The sequence below is a fragment of the Cupressus sempervirens genome, chromosome 1 (assembly GCF_028749045.1).
Source record: "Cupressus sempervirens isolate cs-2001-9-10 chromosome 1, ASM2874904v1, whole genome shotgun sequence".
NCBI classification, from domain to species: domain Eukaryota; kingdom Viridiplantae; phylum Streptophyta; class Pinopsida; order Cupressales; family Cupressaceae; genus Cupressus; species Cupressus sempervirens.
Window position 1 is genome coordinate 76,344,706 of NC_143118.1, and position 16,524 is coordinate 76,361,229.

General features: G+C 35.0%; 1 pseudogene; it reads right to left on the bottom strand.

Moving 5' to 3' along the window:
* Positions 1-5,263: 5,263 nt before the first annotated feature.
* Positions 5,264-6,153, bottom strand: LOC149576282 (tryptophan aminotransferase-related protein 3 pseudogene; annotated as a pseudogene).
* Positions 6,154-16,524: the final 10,371 nt, after the last annotated feature.

Genomic DNA, 16,524 nt, shown 5'->3' on the forward strand with positions numbered 1-16,524 from the left:
CCCTTTGAAAGTGCATTCTTGGAGATGCAGGTCTACAAGAGTTGGAGATATGTAAAAGATTTTATAGTTCGTTTATCAGAGGTAGGAAAAATATGTAATTCTTCCTTCAAGAAAACCCCTTTACATAATGCAACGAGTTTGAGATTTGAGTCGTGACTGACATGTTGGGGATGCTCGTTCAATCTGCTTATTATGACTGCCTTTGAGTACAAGAGCTTGAATCTTCTTACTCGATCACAAAATGTTAGTATTCTTACATCCCCTTAGAACACTAGAAAAGCTTAGAGCATTTGGTGCAATACCAAAGCTGTACAATTCAAAAAATAGGCTCAAGGTGTCATATCCAAGTTCATTTTGGGCATATCCTGTTGTCCTTGTTCAATGGTTTCTGGCAAAGAACAAGAATTGATCACGCTTGTGATGGTTATGGAATCTAGCTTAATGCCTTTATATTGTAGGTGAGAATAATGATCAATAGCCTCTGCAAATTGTCCATTTTGAGCATATGCTGCAATTATAGAATCCCATGATACCAAATCTCTATTGGGTATTCTCTAAAATACTCTCACTTCACATGGTGAATTACTAGGAACTCCATCTAATTCACTTTTGGGTATTCTCTAAAATACTCTCACTACACATGGTGAATTACCAAGAACTCCATCTGATTCACTTTGATTGTTATTGTCAATTGCTCCCATTTACATGTATGACTTCTCATGGAAGAATTTTAAATAGGTTAGAGAAATTTTCAAACAAGTTAATAACCGTCCTGAAGAGGTTTAGAAATACGTATTTTTGGAGAGGTTAATTAACCTACTCCACAATGTGCAATTAGAAAGTTATCATTAACCTATTTGAGAGGTTGAGAAATACACATTTTTGGAAGTTATCATTAACCTTTTTGAGAGGTTAAGAAAAATGCATTTTTGGAGAGGTTAATTAACCTACTCCAAAATGTGCGATTTGAAAGTTATCATTAACCTTTTGAGAGGTTAATGGTTAATGATAGACTTGAAAATGCATATTTTGGGTCTCTCTATTAACCTGCAATAACTTGAGGCTCAGAAGTTAGATTTTAAAAATTTCAAGTGCTATGTGGATTTGGAAATGAGCCAGAGATATTAAGATTCAAAAACTCACAAAAACTTAGAGATAAAATGACCATTCCAATGATTAAAATGGGACGTATTTCACACATAATGAGGGAATTAACAAGTTCAAAAATTGAAACACTTTATTACTGAGCAACAACTGGCTCTAACTGGGGACAAGGACTGACAAGGACGAAGTTTGAATGCAGAATAATTAGAACAGTGCTTTATCCATAGGGCTATAGAGTCACTTGAGGGATCACTTTGCAAAAGGGAGGAAACAAACACCAAAAATGGGACAACAGAAAGAAAAACTAAAGCAACACAAACTCCTAACTAGACTATATAAAAGGTAGGTTTCCCTACCTCCAATCACTGAAGTTATAGTCATGCAAATCCATTCACTAGTTGGGAAAGATAAATACCATGGTGTACCAAAATGTGACAATTCTTAAGCTTCCATGGGTTCGAATATAAGTGTGCTCCTTGAATTCTAACTCTAAGATTCCTAGCATGCCTTGTATCTTTGGATGAAAGAGCATATCCGAATACCCATGCTTTATCAAAAATCTCAGACTTTAAAATCGACTCTGCTTCTTGTTGCATGTCATAGATGACTTCATTATGAAAGAGTTGAAGTATAAGACTCTCAAGTTTCTCAATGCATTTTTTATTTTCTCTTGTGCTCTATGAACCTTCTTCTTTTATCATTACCATGATCTTGGTTGAATCTTCTATAAAATTATTCCAACTTAGATCTTCCTTATCTTCCAAAATATCATCTTGAATTTTTAGGCACTGCGAAGTTACACTAATATCATTGTCAACATGGTTGGTCATAACTTCAATTTCCTTTCCATTAATATCAAAATTTTCCTTCTGAAGATCCTTTTGGTGATTAAGACTTGAAGATATCAAACCTCGTATTGGATTGCCTTCATACGATCTATGATGCAAAGCAATGTTATGGAGTTGTAGCCATCAAACCTTGTCTTCGAATACCAACTTGAGAATCATGAATAGAAATGCCTTTCTCTAAGAATAAGGGATTAAAGTAAACATTTTCTTTATAGAGAAATTTACCATCTAGGGATTTTGAGCACAATCTTGGAATAAATACATCATAAGAGTTTGCTTCATTGGATTTTTCCACGAAATCCCCTACTAACTCATCATTTTCTTCATCATGGTTATTCTTCTCATAGAAGTTCTTGGGCATAGAATTTCCTATTTGATGAAAATAGTCAAAAAGAGGATTTATTTGAACTTTGAATGATCCATAGATTTTTAATTTTGATTCCATTGGATTAGAGGAACTTTTCATTACATCCATATAGCTTTCATCTTCAACACGTTCAATGATATCTATCCCCTTTTGACTCCCCATTTCTTGTACAAGACATCTTTTATGAAATGTAGAAGTTGGTATGCATGCTAATGAATGAAGGCTAGATGGTTCATCTTCTCCTCTTTGAAGCTGATTTTTAACTTTTTCATCAATTGATCTTCCAATTACAAGTTCATCAATATCATCAAATGTAAAGGTCTCCATTTCCTTAGGGAAAGTAGATATTTGTAGAAGTTCATTGGTGCTCTTATCTCCATCAATGGTAGTAGTTTTAGATTGTTCCATGACATCTGAAGTATCGATATCATCAATAGATTCATCATCCTAAATGGTCATCGAAGGATGATTGGGAAGATTTTCTCCACATAGGAAGTCATCATCAGAAGCATCCAGGCACCAAGTAGGAATAAAAGTAGTATGAAATTCACCTTGATCCACATTTTCTTCATCTTCAATCATATGTTGTGTAGTTTCTCGAGATTTCTTTTTCTTTCACATTAGGATTGAGATGACTAAATAATTTCTCCTGGATTTTGAAATCTTCATAGTCATGTCTTGATACATTTGAGAACCCTTCTTCTCCTATAGACTCTCTTTCTTGACTATCTCCTTTATTACAAATAGGATCCCTATCTTCTTTCAAGCATGAAGATTTAGATGAATCCTTTCTAATATTTGGATCAGAAGATGTTCTACTATCAAGAAAATAATTCTTGCATGGGTCTTCTTTCTCAAGTTCTCACAATGTTTGAAGTAAAGAAGGAAGTACTTTGTTAGGATCTAGGTGTGCATTTCCATAGAAGCGTTTTAAAAATTCAACCTGATTGGGATCAAAGGAAGTATGACTTTGATGAGCAATAGGTGCAAGTATGGGGATACCTTTTTGACCACCACTATCCATCTTCATTTAACAAGAAACACTTTTATTATCAAGTTCTTCCTTATGCTCACATGCGGAACTTCCTTCTAAAAATGATTTGGGTCTGTGAGAGAAAAATTGATTATCTGTATCATCATCTTCATCTATCTTTTTTAAAGTTCGAAGCAAAGATGGATGAATCACTCCTAGGTCAAGTTTCCATCCACCATAGAAACTTTTCAAGAAGCTTTTCTACTTAGGATCAATCTGATTTTGCTGAGATGCAGGTGCATGAGAGACATTTTTATTATTCCTCATTGCTGATTTAGATGAAGCACATTTTTCAGCAAAGCCTTCTTTATCTTTATATGCTGAATCTTTTTTCAAAAAGAATTCTTGATCATGAAAAAGAAAACCATAATCCTTTCCATCCTCTTCTTCAATCTTTTGAAAAACTTGAAGTAAGTGGGGATGAGCCATTTTAGGATCCAGCCTCGTGCCACCATAGAAATTCTTCAAGAATTCGACTTGCAGGGGCTCATCAGGAATTTGTTTCGTAGGACATGAAAAGTATTCATCATCACTATCACTATCACTATCACTTTCAACTTTTCCCTTATACCAAACCATGATTCTGAATTACCACCTTGAAATAGAGTCACCAATAATCAATCTTTAAAATAGAGTTGCCAACCTTCGTTCTAGGGAAGGTACCTTTTATCAACCATGTTATTGATTATTGTTCACTTGGTTTTGGATGTGACCAAGATTTTTCCTGTTTCTTCTTGGAATGACTACTATTCTTTCTATGACTACACCATTCTGACCAATAGGAGCCCTTCGCAAGATTTCTCTGAACTCTTCTTCTTCTTCAAGAACTTGAGTCACTAGATGGTATTGTTGAGCACTTCATCTACACCTCTAGGCTAGAGTGTTCAAGTCTAAAATAATATCCTCCTGGGTGTCTTGGAAGCCAAGGTTTGGTTGGAGAACTAGAAAAATGTTCTCATGAGGTAGCACCATTGTGCTTCATTACAGGCGACTGTCAATCTTTCTTGTTCATTCTCCCCAGAAAAGTCACCAAAAATTTGTTGATAAATAGATTTGTCACAATAGAATTTTCTCAACTGAGTGTGTGGAAAACCGTTCAGAATAGTTGGATAGGCCCTTGTAATGCGGCCTTCCTCTACGTTTAGAGGGGTAGCTCCCTCGTATGATATGATTTGAAGTTTTTTGAATAATGAATCTAAAACTAAAAGGTGAGAAAGCTCATGATGACGAATGCACCACACGACTCCAAGGCTTTTTTGAACTACTAAATTAAAACCGCTAATAACAACAATCAAGATCTACACTTGAAAACTATTACTAGCTCAATGTTGATCCACAGATTCATAAACATCTACACCATACTGTGAGAATGCTCACTACAAAGAGAATCAACATTTCTAACAATTTAGATTTAGAAGATGAGAACTCAAACTGCACGTTCCTTTATTTTCTTGCACCAAGAACTTAAGAGGAATTTCTGATTATAAAGACAAAATTTGTACATACTTTCCAAATATAATCTCCTAATCAAAATTTTAGCATAGTGCTCCCTTTTTCCAAAGCCTAAAAAGTCCCTTTACAAAGCCAACAAAGCCCTTATATAGACATAGAGGTTAATAACTACCTCTTTGTGGTTAATAACCACCTCCAAAATATGTGATTTTGGGGAGGTTAATTAACCTTTATAAAATTAACCTAGTATGACCTAAAACTTAGATTTTACATCTTTCCCTAGAGGAAGATTGCATAATAAATCTTTGCTGATCTCTTTTTGATATTTGAATGATTCATTCAAATAACATCACTTTATTAATGAATGCATATCCTCATTTTGATGAAAAGACCAAGAGCATCTGGCATGTGCACTAAATACTAACTTTATGTTCACGATCTCTCTAATTATGTTTATATCTACCAAATGTGCTTTTCTTCAATGTAATCATACATCTTCTCATACACATCATAGTCTTTAACAATCATCCACCCATGCTGGGAACCTACATGGCCGATGAGCTTGAGGAGGGTGAAAAGCACAACATCATCATCAGCTGGGCGTGGGATTCTTGTGAAGTGAGGCCAATAATATGCACGATCATTTATATCTCTCACATTCTTACTCGTCAGAACATCTTTCTTCAACCAACCATTTGGATTGTTCGGAGATGTTACAAATTCAATGAATGTAGAGGTATCCAATTTCTTAGCTTTTGTAACCCAAGTTCTAGCGTTTAACTTCCACACATAGTTCATTGAGTTGAACATCTCTTTTTGTTCTCTATACAAGCCATAGTATGGAGTAGCATCAACCACTTTGACGGGTTTGGTGGACTATGGGCTTGGGAAAGGCTGTAAAAAACATCATTGGTAAGTTGGGTAGAACCTGTTCCAAGAATAATATATCTTCCTTTTATGATAGCATTTCCCACAAGTTCATGAATGACGCAAATTTGTTTCTCTAACTCTGGTGATGTGGCAACATATTTCGAATGGTTGTTTATGTCGTATCTCATTTTGTACCATGGTGGCACCACTATTGCTACCGCTTTTGCATTTGCAATCCAGAATGGTTTCAAGAATGTGGGATCTCCTTGGCTGGCATCCACCACACAATTTGGAACAAGTTGTGAATAGTCAAGTCTAGTGTAGCAAGGATTGCATTCACAAACCAAAAATCCATTCTCATCTCTTAGAAATGTATCAACAAACACATAACCATATCCAGAACATTGGTACTCTGCTACTACTTCTGCTTCATCTGCAACTCTTCTACTCCATCCTCCTCTCTTTTCACTTATTAACATTTTCCTTTCCTATTATTATTATGATTACTATCCAAAAAGTGCCCATTTTCATTATCTGAGGGACCATGAAGAAGTAAAAATTCGTTCAGAAGTAGAGAAAGTAGCAGCACCACACTGTGCGATCACTTGGGCTTTTGGGAGCTAATTGGAGGGTTGTGTTGAGGCTCCATATTGTTTGTCTAAGTTTATATTCTTGCCCTATGTTTATAGCATTCCATATGACTGCATGTTGTTTATACATTCTACCAAACAATTTGTGTGCTTTCTTTATGCTTCCACACTTTGCATACATGTCCACTAAAGCATTCACAACTTATGACATCTGATGAAAATCCATTTGCAATTATGTAACATAGGAAAGTTGATATATATATGTTGCTATTTGTAATTTTTACTTTAATTGGTGAAGAGAATTCGATTAGAGTGATCATAGCTAAAATGGGACATCATCTGTTATATAACCGACAGAGCTCAAATTCTGCCCAGTACTCTTGATAGGTGTGTGCCAGAGTTTCTCAGTGCAATATGATTTGTCAAAAATACCTCCCACTTCTAATCCATGCTCCTTAGATTTACAATAGTGATTATGTTGATGAAAATCCTCCCTTTCTTCTATAAGCGGTAATGATCGCATTCCATGAAAGAATGTCTTGCACAATCATTTTGTCAAATACTTCATGTGCATCTACTAGACTTCTAAATTGATCTTACATTTGTATAGGGGTATCCTGTAAAATTTTGTGTCCAGATATCTTAATTTCCCTTTCGTTGATGTGAGCGTGAATTTTCTTGCTCTTTGAAAGTGCATTCTTGGAGATGCAGGTTTGGAAGAGTTGGAGATATGTAAAAGAGTTTATAGTTCATTTATGAGAGGTAAGCACAATATTTAATTCTTCCTTCAACAACCCCCTTTGTATAATGCAGTGAGTGTGAGATTTGAATCGTGACTGACGCATTACTTATTATGACTACCTTTGAGTACAAGAGGTTGAATATGCTTACCCGATCACAAAATGTTAGTATTCTCACATCCCCTCAAAACACTAGCAAAGATTAAAGCATTTGGTGCAATACCAATGCTATGCAATTCAAAAAATAGGCTCAAGGTGTTGTATCCAAGTTCATTCTAGGCATATCTTGTCATCCTTGTTCAATGGCTTCTGGCAAGGAACAAGAACTGATCACGCTTGTGACAGTTTTGGAATCTTGCTTAATGCCTTTATGTTGTAGGTGAGAATAATGATCAATAGCCTCTACAAATTGTCTATTTTGAGCATATGTTGTGATTATAGAATCCCATGATACCAAATCTCTATTGGGTATTCTCTAAAATATTCTCACTGCACATGGTGAATGACCAGGAATTCCATCTAATTCACTTTGATTGTTATTGTCAATTGCTCCCATTTATATGTATGACTTCTCATGGAATAATTTTAAATAGGTTAGAGAAAATTTCAAAAAATTTAATAACCATCCTAAAGAGGTTAAGAAATACACATTTTTGGAGAGGTTAATTAGCCTACTCCAAAATGCGCAATTGGAAAGTTATCATTAACTTGTTTGAGAGGTTAAGAAATACACATTTTTGGAAGTTATCATTAACCTTTTTGAGAGGTTAAGAAAAATGCATTTTTGGAGAGGTTAATTAACCTACTCCAAAATGCATGATTTGAAAGTTATCATTAACCTTTTGAGAGGTTAATGGTTAATGATAGACTTGAAAATGTGTATTTTGGGTCTCTCCATTAACCTGTAATAACTTGAGGCTCAGAAGTCAGATTTTAAAAATTTCAAGTGCTATGTGGAGTTGGGAATGAGCCAGAGATATGAAGCTTCAGAAACTCAGAAAAACTCAGAGATAAAAATAACCATTCCAATGATTAAAATGGGATGTATTTCACACATAATGAGGGGATTAACAAGTTCAAAAAATGAAACACTTTATTACTGAGCAACACTTGTAAATTGCCCTCTTCAAACACACTTTGGATGAAATAAAATTATACCTCAATATTTCTAGTTTCGTCGTAAAAATAGAAATTTTGGCCAAGTAACAATGTTAATATCAGAGAACAAAATTGAACTTTCTTGTCTGTAATCTAACTCAACAAATAATCTTTGCAACCAAATCATTTCATGTTAACTTGTTGCAATATATTGTTTCAAACATAACTTCTTTTGCAATTTTCGCTCTCACAAATCACTTGGATGAACTAGTGCAATTAGGATCAAAATTCACATATTCAGAAATTAGAGAGGAAGAAGAGGAATGAGAAGGCCGCCTGGGTTATCAATGTTGGTGATTTTGATCTTTTTTTGGTATGATAATATGTTTTTAAAACTAGCTGACATTCTTTTCTATCATCATAATCAGTAGTTTTTCAATTTTAGGGTTTAAGTGAACCAACGATCGCCTTTTCTAGAATTAAGATAACTTAACATACTAACAATGTAGAATATTTGATTTAATTAAATAACTATAGCTAATGTAATAAATAATAATGAAAGTAAATTAGTTTTAAATGTCAACATTTCATTCCATTGAGAAAATATTCACATATAAAATATATTTTAAATTTCAATGTAGATTTAAATATATTTTTGACAATTTCATTATTGTATTTGTCGTAGGCAATATACTATTGCAATCAGTTCTACTTAAGTTGTTAAGTTGTGATTAATTTTATTTATTTCAACCAACTACATTTTAGTATTTTTATTTTGAAGTTCCTTTTAAAAAATTTCTAATGTATAAATGAGAGATTTTTAATTTTTAAAATTCGTAAAATTATTTTACTTCAATTTAATTGGCTCATACCTTTGGGGTGTTAAGAAGCGTACCCATATTATGAGGCAATATTTTGGGTAAGAATATACGAAAATATGAAATAGATCAAACATATTTTAATACATTTTTAAAATACTAATACATTAAATGCTAAAAATTTATAAAAAATAGAATAATTAATTTTAAAAATTATAAATTGAATATAAGAATTTTTAACATCTTAAATATTATGAAAATATTAAAATTATAATTAAATTATATTATACATTATATTAGTGATTGACTTCTATATTAATATTATTTAATTTTTAAATATTGATGTTTAGCTTCATTTATTATTTTATTATTTATTAATTAAGAATAGTATCATTTGAATAATATTATTGGAGAAATATTATTCAGTAATATTGTTTATTCAAAGTATTTATTGAAATTGGAACACACACTAAGTATTATTAATTTAAAGGAAATACTCAAGTTCTATATTGTGCCAATTATGAATATTCACTCAAGCCCTTTAATTCCCACTTGGATTATGGAAATTTATATATTTTAAAATATTCAATCAATGATACCTTACTCAAATATTGCTCACTTTGGTTGGTGTACTTTGTATTAGATATGCTTTATTACTAGTTTTATATTACATTATTTGAGAGTTACTAATCCTCCTCCTACTTTCTTGTTACCATCAATCATTATCCAAGTATATCTTTTAAATCTTTACCTTGACTTAGATATGTTGAGATAATGGGTGTTGCACACATTGCATAATATTATTATTTTATTATTTTATTGTTTATTATATAATGTTGTACTTAGATGGACGTGCAACATGTAAAGATGTAATGATCCCATCTTTTGGCCTTCACATTCTCCAAAGTCTAAGTGGAGGATAAGAAAAAATTAGGGCCAAAATGAAGTTGATTTACTCAATTTCAGGCATACTTACTATTTTTAGTAAGTCGGCAGGACACAATGCAGGTCAATTTTGGTGATTGGATTCGATACTCCTCGGTGAGAGCTTTCCGATGAGCTATCACTCGCATTATTCGGAGTCCGATTGCTAATACATTTTAATGCCTGAAGTTTTATTAAAGTAACGTCTAATTTAATTGTAAAATTTTAAAGTGTTACTTTAATATTTATTTTATGGTGATGTGTACCCAAGGGAGACATAAGGGGTATTTTAATATATGTTTTATATATTACACATCTTTTATCCCACATTGCCCATATGAGTTGAGCGGACCCATGGAAATAGAATAAAAGGAAGCATCTGTGGCTTCATTAGGAAGGTTGAATATGAGAAGAAATTGGTGTGTGAGTTGCAGCTTTGTTCTTGGCATTTGAGGATGTCTATCCTCTCTTGTAACATTCTAGACGTCATTCCCTTGGGGTTTGGCCTTTGGAATTCTTTCTTATTGGCTTCATTATCAGGCAGTTTAGTTGCATTTTCGGCTACAGGCAGATTTGATATTTTGCTCATATCTTCTTCACTACTTGTCCGACGCTTATGCCGCTTGGAGGGAATGGTATTATGAAGGTAGTAAGCATGGGCTGGAGTATTATGACAATATTGCTGAAGTAATTACAATTTGGTTTAGTTTTTGGGACATTCAGGGGTGTCCATTACAGTGGTATCAGAGCTATAAGTCTTGCCATCCTGTGGAGATCATATTTATAGCTAGATAAAGATGTATATTAGTCCAGATCAAGATGTGATGTTCAGACAGTTATTGGGTGCATTAGAGAAGGGGCAACATATGCAACAGGAGCAGAATAGGCGAATGGATATGATGTTGCAGCTTATGGCTAGACAGATGGGCATCAACATTGATGATTTGTATGTTGCTCCAGAGCAGAAGGTAGTCGATTTCTCAGGTGGGATCGAGACACGTATAGAGCCAGCCAGCTATGATGTTGGTGATGTGGGGATTTTGACAGAGTTAGTAGAGACATGCGTGCGAAGTCAGGAGACCACATATGAAGCCTTGTCAGGGGATGATGACGTAGCAATAGTGGAATTAGGAGAATGCGAGGAGACTATCATATCAATAGCCACTTCTATGTCAGTTAAAGCATCCAATGAGGATTTTAATGGTATAACTGCAGTGGTTGATGTATTTTCTAATAAAGCCACACACGTTAATGATTATGAGTTTTCATCAACTACAAATTCAATTCAGTTTTTTGTTGCAGTAGTTAATGTTGTTCCTATGTCCATATATTTCAATGCGGCAACACCTATTGTTGATACAGTTAGCATGAGTACATATGGTTCACCTAAAACTACATCTTTTCCAATGCATGATGGTGATAATATGCACTCCAGTCCAATATATATTATGTGGATGGATAAAGGGAAGAAGACGTTTCATAGATCTTCTATGGAGTTGCCTTATGGTGACATTCTGACTTCATCAGCACAAGTTTTCAATGCTAGGCTACCGGGGTTGGTCCTGATGATGCGGGTTTGCAGTTGGTTTAACTTCCATATGGATATCACATATTGGGATCCAGGTGGAGGTTGGAGTCCATTATGTTATTTAATTGCTTGAGGACAAGCAATTTCAAGGAGGGCGGATTTGTAATGATCCCATCTTTTGGCCTTCACGTTCTCCAAAGTCTAAGTGGAGGATAAGAAAAAATTAGGGCCAAAACGAAGTTGATTTACTTAGTTTTAGGCATACTATTTTTAGTAAGTCGACAGGACACAGTGCAGGTCAATTTTGGTGATTGGATTCGATACTCCTCGGTGAGAGCTTTCCGATGAGCTATCACTCACATTATTCGGAGTCCGATTGCTAATACATTTTAATGCGTGAAATTTTATTAAAGTAACGTCTAATTTAATTGTAAAATATTAAAATGTTACTTTAATATTTATTTTATGGTGATGTGTACCCAAGGGACACATAAGGGGTATTTTAATATATGTTTTATATATTACACATCTTTTATCCCACATTGCTCATATGAGTTGAGCGGACCCTTGAAAATAGAATAAAAGGAAGCATTTGTGGCTTCATTAGACAAGGTTGAATATGAGAAGAAATTGGTGTATGAGTTGCAGCTCCGTTCTTGGCATTTGAGGACGTCTATCCTCTCTTGTAACATTCTAGATGTCATTCCCTTGGGGTTTGGCCTTTGGAATTCTTTCTTATTGGCTTCATTATCAAGCAGTTTAGTTGCATTTCCGGCTACAGGCAGATTTGATATTTTGCTCATATTTTCTTCACTACTTGTCCGACGCTTATGCCGCTTGGAGGGAATGGTATTATGAAGGTAGTGGACTGATTGGAGGACAAAGTATTGTAGCAGCAAGTTCGTAAGCATGGGCTGGAGTATTATGACAATATTGTTGAAGTAATTAGTGAGTTGATAAATCTGTCATGTATTTGGTTTTATGAATTCTGAAAATAACATTTTATTAGCAGCAGTTCATTTCCACTTTGCATATTATTATAGTTTCTTTCTTGTTTATGTTGTATGATACCAATTCCATGCACGAAACACAACAAACAAATAAATGTTTGATTTCCAGAGTTATAAGGGGTTTTAAGAAGTTGAATGCAAACTGTTTGACATAATTCCTTTCAGCAATTTGGTTTAGTTTTTGGGACATTCAGGGGTGTCCATTACAAAAGATTCCCATGGGATATACTTGATGAGTTGTATTATAACATTGTGAAAATATTTCATGTAATTATTTAATATTGGGGAAAAGAATTAAATGCCCAATATTAATTGGGGGGTCAGTGGGTTAGGTAGCACATGGTTTTAGCACATGGTTTATGTAATACCACTTGGTGGTTTTGTGGGACTTGCTATTATATAAGCAGCCACAAGGGTAGTTGTTGTAGACAAGAGAGAAAGAGTGAGAAGGGAAAAAAGGCAAGAGTCGAGCGGGACAAGGCTTGACGGGTTAGCCAAGGGAGCATTTGTGAAGGTTGAAAGCATGGCATGGGATGTGTGGATTCATGCTTGTTCACATAGTTTGCTCAGTTGTGGCTATGGCCATGAAGGCTTCCATGGTTGTATGGCAATGGTATTTTTTGCTGAATAATACATGGTGATGGATGCTTTTGGAGGCTGGGTTTTTCCCTCAATGAGGGTTTCCCAAGGTATATCTTGTGTCACAATTCTGTGGGTATGTTGTTTATTCTTTTGCATGTGGATTTTAATTTCATGTCTATTTCAGATTTATTATGGGTTATGTGGAAACGGTTATATTCTTTGTTGCCAAGTTTCCTTACAAGTGGTATCAGAGCTATGGTTTTATTATTGTAACCCTAGATTGAATCCATGAGAATGCATGAGAAGATAAAAGAAAGGGGCAAGATATATGAATGATTTATTGCAGGTCTGAGGGTTTTGGATTTGCTGTTATGATGGGATGTTAAAAGATTTGGGCATGTAAAATTGTTGGACAAAAAGATTTTTTCAGATGTTTCATTTAAATGAGGGTTTTGGGGGTTAGCTTGTACAAATGACCTTCTGGGTAAAAACAGACCTCACCATTGGATCCGGGTCGACATTTTCATAAAATTTGATATATAATATGTCCTAGTTTGGCCATGTTTAGAGGAAATGAAAGAGTTTTAGAGTTTCATCTCATGATGGCCGTCAAATTTAATCCTGTCGGAATTTTCGTCACTGAAAAAAGAAAAAAAGAGAAAAATCGTACTGAAAATTGTAAAAAGACTATCTTAGTAAAATGATCATAACTTTCTCTCAGAATATCGGATTTTAGAGTTCTTACAGGCGTTGGAAAGCTAATTTAGAGCACTACAACATGGTGTAGGTTTGGTTATATGATTTTGAGATTTTGTCAGGTTTTAAGAGCCCTAAAGTCAGATGTTATTTATTTTGAGCACGGATTAGGGCATAACTTGGGCATACGGAGTCAAATTTTGGACTTCGAGTAGTCAACGGAAAGATCTTGGAGAGCTCTACACATTGGTTCAGATTTGGTGTAGGTTTGGCATGATTTATTTGTTGATATATTGATCTGAATAGTTTATTGATATATTTTGACTATGGTAACATTGTGAGTTTATGGCTTGGAGATTTAAGATTTGATGTCATTGTATGCTCAGTTAATATCTCAGATTGGTCTCATGATGATATGGTTATTAGTGTTTGGTTTGGATATGCATGATGACTTGTTGGGTCTACAAGTTGTGCAGTGTTGTAAGCGGTCTATACTTACAGGTTGCATTTATAGCTTGGTTATGGATTGTCTTTGCCCATTGATCTTTCATTATTGATGCATATTCAGATTGGTGGCTTGGATTTGGGTTGTCTATGCCCTAAGTCACATGATTTTATCTTCATGTTGAAGGGATGAGATGTTGTTACCAGGTACAGTCATGGTGGAGGATTGCGGTTGACTATTTTATGCTGACAGGTTGGAAACTTTGAGAGCTAGATGCTCGGTTCATGGATGTGATCATGGTCTCATGGATTTTGGCATGACATGATTGGTTATACAGGTACATCCTTGATGTTCATTAGCTTGGATTTTCTGATTTGGTTATGGTGGTATATCTTCTTGGTTGAGGATCATGGTTATTTGGTTTCTTTTAAGGAGCTCATGATGTGCACTTTGAGTTCTTTGATGGTTTGATGCCTTGGTTGATTCTCATGGTTAGAGGATGGTTTTTCATCATGATGTCATGGATAGCTTGGATACACGGTTTAGTGGGAGCTTGTGATAGTGATGGGGTGACAGTGCAGGATTAGTTCCTGGTTTGGTTTATATCTTTTTGGTTTGGAGAGGATGGATATTATGATGCCATAGGTGAATTGGTACCACGGTTGAGTGGGTGTTGTTGGCATTGATATATTTATTGAGTGTTTGCAGATGTTGGAGGTTTGTCTTAGATCCTGTTGCTGCAGAAGCATCTTTGACATTTGCATGGTGCACTTGTTTTCTTCATGGTGTGTGAAGATGGTTAGATCTTGAGGACTCATGGAGTTCTTGGTTATCTTCATGGAATGTGGAGATGGTTCTTCCTAGTATGAGGAGATGGTTTTCTTCATTGTGTGTGGAGATGGTTGCATCTTGAGGACTTACAGGGTTCTTGGAAAAGGTGCGGTTTATGCTTTTATTTGGAATGTTATCCTTAGTGTGAGGATGGTTTCATTATTATGTCATGGTATACTCTTGATATGTGTTTAGAGTTGTGACATGTTATGGTGTGTTCATATGGAGCATGTTATCTCTTTAGTTGAGATGGTAAGATAATGTTGTCATGTTTATGTTCCTGAGGCCATGGTTGGAACTTTGACATTGATCTTGGTTTAGTTTCTTGTTATTGAGTACACTGATCATAAGCTGGATACTTCATGATATTGCTATGTTGCATTTGGAGTTGGCATGGATTTATTGGTTATAGGTGCTCATGGATACTTAGAGACGGTGGTGACGCTGATTTCTCTTAGATTAGAGAAGTATTTGTTGGGACGGTTAATGGTTTCAGCAGGAAGTCTGAGGGGCAGTCACCTGATATGGACTTGAGAGGAGATTGTTCTTAGATGAGTCTTGGTTGGAGACTTGGGTATCTTGATGAACATTCTCATTCCCCACTCTTGGTCTACTCGGCGGTTTGCTACTTGAGAGGTATAGCCCATTGTTTCTCTCAGTTGCATTATATTTATGCTTGTCTTTCATGGATATGGATCTTGAGCTATGGTACATGAGTTAGTTCTGGAGGGTTCATTTGAGAGATGGTTTAGCATTTTTATCTCCATGTGCATATGTTGTTATGCTGGTTGAGTTTGGGAGATGTTTTTATATTGGGCATATTCCTTAGATTAGGAATGGTTATATGAATTTGATCTTCTTGTGATAGGCTTACATCCATGATTAGTTATATGGTATGCTTTGGGTGTTGTTGAGGCTTCTTGTTGGGGTTTTATGGAGGAGATCATACTTGCATAGTTTACATCTAGAGGTGTGTGTAGAAGGACATGATACAGGTTATGATTTGCATGGTTTCTCTGGTCTTGGTTATCTTCCTGGATGTTCAGTTTTTCTTACATTGGATTTGAGATTGGTTAGAGATTGTGATCACTGGTTTGTGCTCATGTATGTCATGTGAGAGATGACATGGTTATTTCTTTATCTCTTTCCTTTGTTGGTTGTGGAGAACTTGGAGACTGTTGGAGACTTGTTATGAGAGTTGTTCTTGCAAGATATTAGTTTATGTATTGTGGATGTCCTTGATACTACATAGATTCACTTCTTTGAGATGTGTTGAGTGGATTGGTTATAGATTTGACATTATCTTTTGTAGTGGGAGCTTCTTAGTATATATGTAGCAGGTATTGCTCTTGAGTCTTGTAATTGCAGGTTGCAGATTGGATATGTCGGTGATATGAGATTCACTTGTTATACCTTTGAGGTATGGATAGTTGGATGGGTTTGGCACTTTGTTGTGGGTGCTATTTCAGCTATGGATATTTTGACAACTACGGATACATGTGATTACCTTTGGATAAGGTTTTTGTGCTTGGAATTTTCAGTTGGTACAGAATTTTTTGATCTTCTAATGCGACAGGTTGGGTGGCTT